The following is a 7,370-nucleotide window of genomic DNA, read 5'->3' as shown; positions in this document are numbered from 1 at the left end:
TTTTTTAAAAAGGATGATTCATTTTTATAATATTTTGTTGTTGTTGGGCATGGGTTAAAAGCTACCTAAAATATTTATGGGTTGAAAATATTCAAATGTGTCATTTCTGCAACAAGTATAGGGATTTCTCTGCTCTCCTGACAGCAGCCTGTCAGAATTCAAATCTGTCACTTCTGAGAATGACAGGTTATTTTTTATGTATATTGAAGAAATAGATTTTCTTTACTCAGCTCCACCTGTGTCTTATTAGCTCTCACAAAATTATTCATGAGCAAAGGAATCTGTTCAAAGTATGAAATGATAGCATATTCAGCAACTTTGCACTTCCAAGTTTCAGTAGGAACAGAATTCTAGTCCTCATGGAAGCATGCAAATATTCAGAAGAAGCTAGAATAGGCTACCAGTTAATATGCATCTTGGATTATACCTAGTCTTTCACTTTCCCCTCATCTCATTTATCTCTTCTTCTTCTTCTTCTTCTTCTTCTTCTTATTATTATTATTATTATCATCATCATCATCATCAACAACAACAACAACAACAACATTTCACCAGGGTGAAAAGAGAGCTTTGTCACTGTAGTGCATTTCAGATGCTGTTGCACTGCAGCTCCCAGCATCCCTTGCTGGCTTGAGCTGATGTGGGGGGGGGGGGTCTTATCCAGACACATCTTTAGAGCAGCACAATGACTACCCCTGCTGTAAAATCTACAGTTATCTTCTGAATAATTGAGTCTAAAATGTGCTTATTGCAAAGAGTAACTATAACAGGGGCAAAGACAAAACATCAACCACTTCCCTCTTGTGTTGCTCTCAGAACCTTTAAGAGTTATCAGTGACGGATCCTGGCACTTTAAACTTCAGTGGCACCCTGTGCAATGCCAACATCCCTTCCACCTCTCACCTTCCATTGGATGCCATAGTTGCAGGGCCTGTTGCAGCGCCCCAGAAGCTCCTCACCCAATCATATCAAGCCAGTCATGCTCTCCTAGATCCATCTTTGGAGTATTCTAGAATACAAGAGTGCCCTGCTGCAGGCTGTAGGAAATCTGGCTTCTATTTCTCATACTTTTTTATCTTCAAAGAACTGGCTGTTGGTTATATACCTGTCTGTCCTGGAAAGCTTAATCATATCTGACTCTGTTATATATATTTTACAAATTGATAAATAATATCAGTTGACTGTTGGTTTAATGGTTGATTTTTACCTATTTTATAATGAATTTTAAAATCCCTCTCCCTAACCCAAATGCCTCCTATGCATTTATTTTGGAATCAAATAATGAACAATACTGCTTCTCCCCTGGATTTCATTCAATAGGGTTGACCCCATTTATCTGAAATGAATACCATGCCCTCAGTCCAAATCTGTTTAGATAAACATGGTCCCTGTTGTAGCTTTTCTCTGTTTAATATAAATCAGCAGATGCTGCTTCAATTAAAACTTGGCATCAGCCTTATTTTAGATTATCAATTAGGACGTTAAGTTGCTTCATATGCATTGAACATTCTGTTTCCCCTCCCCCACCACCACTGGGGATGCCATGAAAAGATCAAACATTCCTAATAAAAAGACTGAAGTGCGGGATGCTTTACTAAAACTACAGTGACATTTGCGACAAATGTGGCAGTCAATAAACCCGGCAGGATGTTCACAGCCGGTTGAGCAAGTGGTACCCAGATTGCTGCAACCATCTCATCTCTCCATCTTTCCCACCTCCTAGACCATGGCTTGACTATAATGACTCTTTTGCTGCTCATCGCTCTCCCTCCCTATCAATTTTCATTTCCCTCCACTGCTTCTTTATCACTTTCTTTATCACTTTTGTTGTCAGGCGTACAACTACTTTTAGATCAAATGTTTGCCATAAATCCAAGGAATAGGCATCTATCCCATAAAGTATATAAATAAAATTGGCTGGCTTTAAGAGGCATTAGTAGATAATGTTGCTTCGTATCCACCGATGCTATTAAATATCGTCGCATCTCTATTGGAAGGGGAGAAATGAATTTTCTTATGCTCAGTATGAGATTTAGATTGTGTATACTCCATCTCTTCCCCTCTCACCCCAACACGTAGACAGATTCTAAGTAATGACATTACTGCTTCCCACGCTCTTCACGGGGGAACAACCAGTGTGTTTGCGGAGTACAATGTACTTTGTAAAAGTACTATTTTCCACCTTTTGAAGAGATCAAGAGTTGTTGAGAAATTGCCACTTTAAAAACTGTTAAATTTTTGTTGTCTTAACTCATCGGATAAATCCTGGGTTCCGGGAATAAATTCACCCAACTGCAGTGGGAATGAGTGGGGTGGGTGTCAACATGGAGTCACGTGGCTTCTTTCTTGCAAATCAGAGACAAGCCAAACACCCCACGACTTAGCAAAATAGGCAAGCTTGCCTTCCCTCCATCTTCCCTCACCAACGAATGAGTGTTTAGGAGTAGCCACAATGTTAACTGATGGAGACAGAATTCCACTCTCTTCATCAGTTGCCAAAATCATACAGGATGTTGAACTGGGGGGGGGGCAGGGGAAATCCTGCTGAGCAGTTTCCACTAGTGTTTCACATCTGTCTTCTCTTACATGTCTACGCTAGGGTATTTTATAATGGAGTTGGGTGTGTTTTTACTGCATTTTTAGTGGATGAGCTCTAGAGAATGTCTGTCATCTGGGTCTCTTCCTTATCTTCCTTGCAGTTTTAGGAAACCAGCATGAGACTGGAGTAATATTTCACAAGACTATGTTTTATATGTAAATGCTATTTGCAGTTTTGTAGCTCTGGTTTTAATCTACAGGCAGCTAACCTGAAGGGGTTCTGTTATTCAAACAGATAACCAGCCTAGAGACCGTATTAAGGGCAGTCCTCTAAACAGCATGGAACAATATGGAAATGTCTGTTTTTCTAGAGGTCTCTTCTCAGAGGAGAAAGAAAACCTTAGAGGCATTTTGCCTTTAGATTTATTTAAAGTAAACAAAACAGAACCACATCCTTTAGGCACACCATTTTATGGATGGGGTGGGGGAGAATTGGTTCGGTTTGCCTTGCCATACAAACCTATATAATATCCATTTCCAAAGCTCAGCTATCTTTTGAAATTTGTACCTCTCTGAATTTTGTGGTGGCTATTCTCCAGCCACAAAACCATTTATATTAACAGGGAATATGAATTGAAATGCATATTGTTAGGGGTATCAGTTGGTTGCTTGAGAGCAATCAGGCAATATGCCTCAATAGTCTGTTCTAAAGCTTTCTTATTGGTGGTAAAAACCTTTAGAATGCAGAGCACCTCTACTCCGTGTCTTGCTCATTCACTGGCAGAATCTGAGAGTGGGCGGTGCTTAAATCTTCCCCAGCAGAGTAGTTTCTTGACCCCCAGTCTGCGCCTCCCCTCTCTGCACGGAAGCTTACTGCGCAAGGACGGCTTGGGTAAAGGAGGACCTCCCTCCTCCCCGCTTTGCTCAAGCAAGGTATCCTGGTACCGCCTTGCCTCCTCCGAGCCCTGCATCTCCTCTCCACTAGAGGCGTGGCTTCCTTCCTCCGCTGATGAAATACTGCTTCCCACGATCTTTGGGGGCTCTCTGTAATCCATCCAGCTTTCCCCCTCCCGCCCCTGAGCCGATGGCAGTTCCCTGACACATATATTAGTGAAAAACAAATAGAGAACTGCACTGTATCAGGGAAATTGCATAAACAATGTGTACATTAATCTAATTGTTGATAAATTTTGATGAGGACTTTAAAAAATAAAGAAAGCAAAGTGATGTAGAAATGTGACAAAGTCTGGAAAAATAAGAAGCTGAGGTAAACTGAAGTGGGCAGATGCATCTATCCCTACACTAAGCCTTCTGTGCCAGAATCTATGCAAACAAAAGCCAGAAATTGTAGCACAGCCCAGTCTCAAATTAGCAAGGCACAACTGGCAAATCATAAAAATATCTTACTCCAGCTGATCATTATTTAGTATTGTGTGCATCGGTATCAGCCAAATCCTGGATCCTGAAGTAAATTGGTGTGATTCAGGTGAACCCAAGATTCAGCTAGAGAATGTAGAGGCTGCCCCAGATCTCCTTGGGTTGGATCAGGTCCACCTGCAGTCATCTAGACTCTAGCTGTTGAAAAGGGATGCAAGGAGAAAGGACAGAAGATTATGCCTGCAGGCTACCTGGACACAGGTCAGGTTGGCCCAGGTCATCCCTGATCAAATTGGGGCCACTCTCAAGTGCTAGATTGGTCCCCACATCAGACTAAGAGGTTGTGTATAGCCCTACTATTTGTGTAGCATTTTCAAGTGTTCAAAATTCCTCTTATCTCTGTAATCAGCACACCAACCTTGTAACGGTAGTCAGCATCATCCCCTACATATTATAGGCTTGGAGGGAAACTCAGTGATTTGCCTAAGACCATGCAGTGGGTCCATGGCATCACTTGACCTTCTGATTCATGGCTTAAACTCTTGGCAACAACCATTGTTTTTGACTGATATCATTCCCCAAAGAAGGGCTTCTAACTCATGGGGAATTTGTTCATTTGCTAATGAATTCACTTGTCACTTGGATCAACACAGCTTGATGTTCCCCTGCTTTTCAGCAATGTTCATATGCCCTCCTGTTTTCCCTGCCCAGTGTGTGTGTGTGTGTTTTAACTGGTGACTTTCATATCTGAATGATGAGTGATTCAAATATTTCTCTTCCTTGGTTCTTCATCTCTCCTTAAAACACAATTTCATCTCATCCTATTTATGAAAGCACCTTATGTGAAAAGTGGCTTGAGAAATAAGATGAGCAAAGACACAACTTCAAAAAAAGCAAAAAAAAAAAAAAAAAAAAAAAAGCCTGGAGATATTCAGGCACTTGCAGCTTCTAATTAAGCAAATAAAAGCATTTAAATTATCGGATGGTTGGCCTGACTCTTCTCAGTGTTTAATTTTATACTTGAGAGGTACTGAGAGAAGAAAATGTGAAGGTGCCGTTCCATTTCTTCCAGGTATTTTTTTGCACTTTGGATATCCTTGATGAAGATCAAGCAGAGCTTCCTACAGAAATAGAGGCAGAAGAGAATTTGGTTTGGTCCTCATTTCTCAGTAAGTCAACCTTATTTGCTCTTCTTGGGCTAAAACACAGATCAGAATGTAGTCAGTTGGACTGAATTCTAAGTAAATGTTCCATAGAATCACAGCCTTAGGCTACAATCCTAAACACAATGACGAGGGAGTAATCAACATTGAACAGAGTTCAGTTGTGTCTAAGTTGAAGTTTTTTCTCTAGTTAGCAAAAAACAATAATCCCACCCCACCCGATTTCACTCATTTTTCACCAGCTGGCTTTGGAATAAATTGCAATATGTTTTAGCAAGTTTGTTAAGTGCTCCTGCATTTCTTTTAACATCTGAGCTATATAGAGTTATACATATTTATATTCATTTTTGCATTCAGTATATTGCATCCATATTGCATTATTTTAGTTTGTTTACACAATTAATGGATCCAATTCCTTCTAAGGTTTACCTTTACTGTAGTGTGTGTGTGTGTGTGTGTGTGTGTGTGTGCATATATACATATATGTATGTGTGTAGATAGATGATATAGATATATGTATAATGTTTGTGCCATACAATTTTGAATTTAAAAAAGAATTCTTGCATTTACTGCTGCTTAGCAGTTACCAAGTTGTTTATGCTGAAACAACAGCCTTCTCCTTCCTTATCAGCCTCCACCTGCTGTCTCTTTCACAGGCAGCGTAACATCTATAATCCTTTCTTTGATGATGAATTGTGATGTCACAAACCATAGATTGTGGCATCACTGAAAGGATCAGATTGATAAAGAACAAGGGGGGGAATCGCTCTTTTCACACACATGCACACACAAAATGTCTTTATCATGGTCAAGGATGGATGAAGTTATCTAAAAAAGAGAGCTAGAAAAAAGTATGGTTATCCCATGAACATTTTTACTTAAAAGGTGTGTGTGTGTGTGTGTGTGTGTGTGTGTGTGTACGTACACACACACACACACACACACACACACTGTCCTGGGCCAGCTCTATGGGCCAAACCACACACAACTGCAGCAGATCTATTTTTTACTTATCTCAATTTGTTTAACCTCAGGTCTTCCCAGGGCATGACCCTGATCTCATTTGGGGTCTGATCAGATGCTTTATTGTCACCACAATTTGACACAGATCTGGTCCCCAAACCAAATTGGGGGCCTTGTTCAGTGCTTAATTGGGGTTTAAAACAAACATATGGTCAAGCAGGGGGGAAAGGAGACCCAGGATGCCTGCCTTCTTCATCTTCTTCCCCATCCCACCACGCTCTCCTAGTTGCCTGACCATCATCCCTTTGGACAGCCCCACTTAGCCTCAGGTGGACCTGATCTGAACTGGAAATAATCCAGGGCTGCCTCAACCCTCTCCAGATGAATCCCAGGTTGACCCAAACTAGCCTGATGCAGATCAGTGTCTGGGATGCATCTGGAGCAGTTTCAGATTCCTAGTATAATGTGTGTCTGTTACAGCCTAAGGGATAGCAGATGTGGAGAGCAAAACCCTTTCTTCAGCCGCCATTCACCTCCCTGAGCTTACTTCTTGTCTCAGACCTTAACTGAAGTGGGCATAGGAGAAGCATCTGGGAGTGTAAAATGATGTCAGGGTTGGGTTCAGATGCAGGTCAGCACCCCTATAGTTGCCAGGGCTGACAGTCCCCTCCTTCTAGCTCTGCTAAGGGTCCTCCCCTGCCGGACGTCCACCTCAAACGGCCTCAAACTGCATCTGGGCACCTATGCTCTCTCTTTTGCTCTATGCATCAGTCCTTCCATCCTTGGAGATGGGGGGAGGGGCTTGTCGCAGTCAGAGAGGCAAACTCCTGGGATTCTTCTTCAGCCTCTTGCTTCCATTCCTCTGCTTCAGTTTCTGAGTCTGCACTGCTCCCTGTCACAGGCTCTCCTTGCTCACTAAATCCTGTTGCCTCTTCAGCTTTCAGCTATTCCCCCCATTCTTCTTCCTCTGACCTCTCCTCGGTGTCCCACCACCAATCTCCTGCCTCTGTGCCTTCTTCCTCTGGGGGTTCCCCGGCTGGTGCCTCCTCCCACTCCAGTCAGTTCCTGACAGATAACCACATTGCAGGAAGGTGGACTATAGGTGAGGGGAGGGTTTCGCATCCTCACCCAGGTGCCCTTTCTGTTGTAAAATCAGATCATCTCATTTCCATGTTTATGTGATTCGGGGAGATAAGATAATTCAACGTGTTATTTACAGATCAATTCTGACCCCTAGCCTCTTTCTTCAGGGCTGAAAGATTAAAATGATCAACAAACCTGTCAGGGAACAGCCATCGGCTCAGGAGCTAGAGGGGAAAGGCGGATGGA

The 7,370-nt window shown here is 42.1% G+C and overlaps 1 long non-coding RNA gene across 1 annotated transcript; it reads right to left on the bottom strand.

Annotated features, from left to right (window-relative positions):
* Positions 1 to 4,890: 4,890 nt before the first annotated feature.
* LOC310676945 lies at positions 4,891 to 5,740 on the bottom strand. Its single transcript, XR_014510814.1, has 2 exons — positions 5,666 to 5,740; positions 4,891 to 5,036 (listed from the first exon to the last, which is right to left on the bottom strand). It is a non-coding gene; the product is annotated as an uncharacterized lncRNA (long non-coding RNA).
* Positions 5,741 to 7,370: the final 1,630 nt, after the last annotated feature.

Source organism: Podarcis tiliguerta (genome assembly GCF_965153285.1).
Source record: "Podarcis tiliguerta genome assembly, chromosome: 4".
Classification (NCBI taxonomy): domain Eukaryota; kingdom Metazoa; phylum Chordata; class Lepidosauria; order Squamata; family Lacertidae; genus Podarcis; species Podarcis tiliguerta.
Note: the sequence above shows the minus strand (reverse complement) of the source record. Positions and strands in the feature narration are given on the sequence as shown.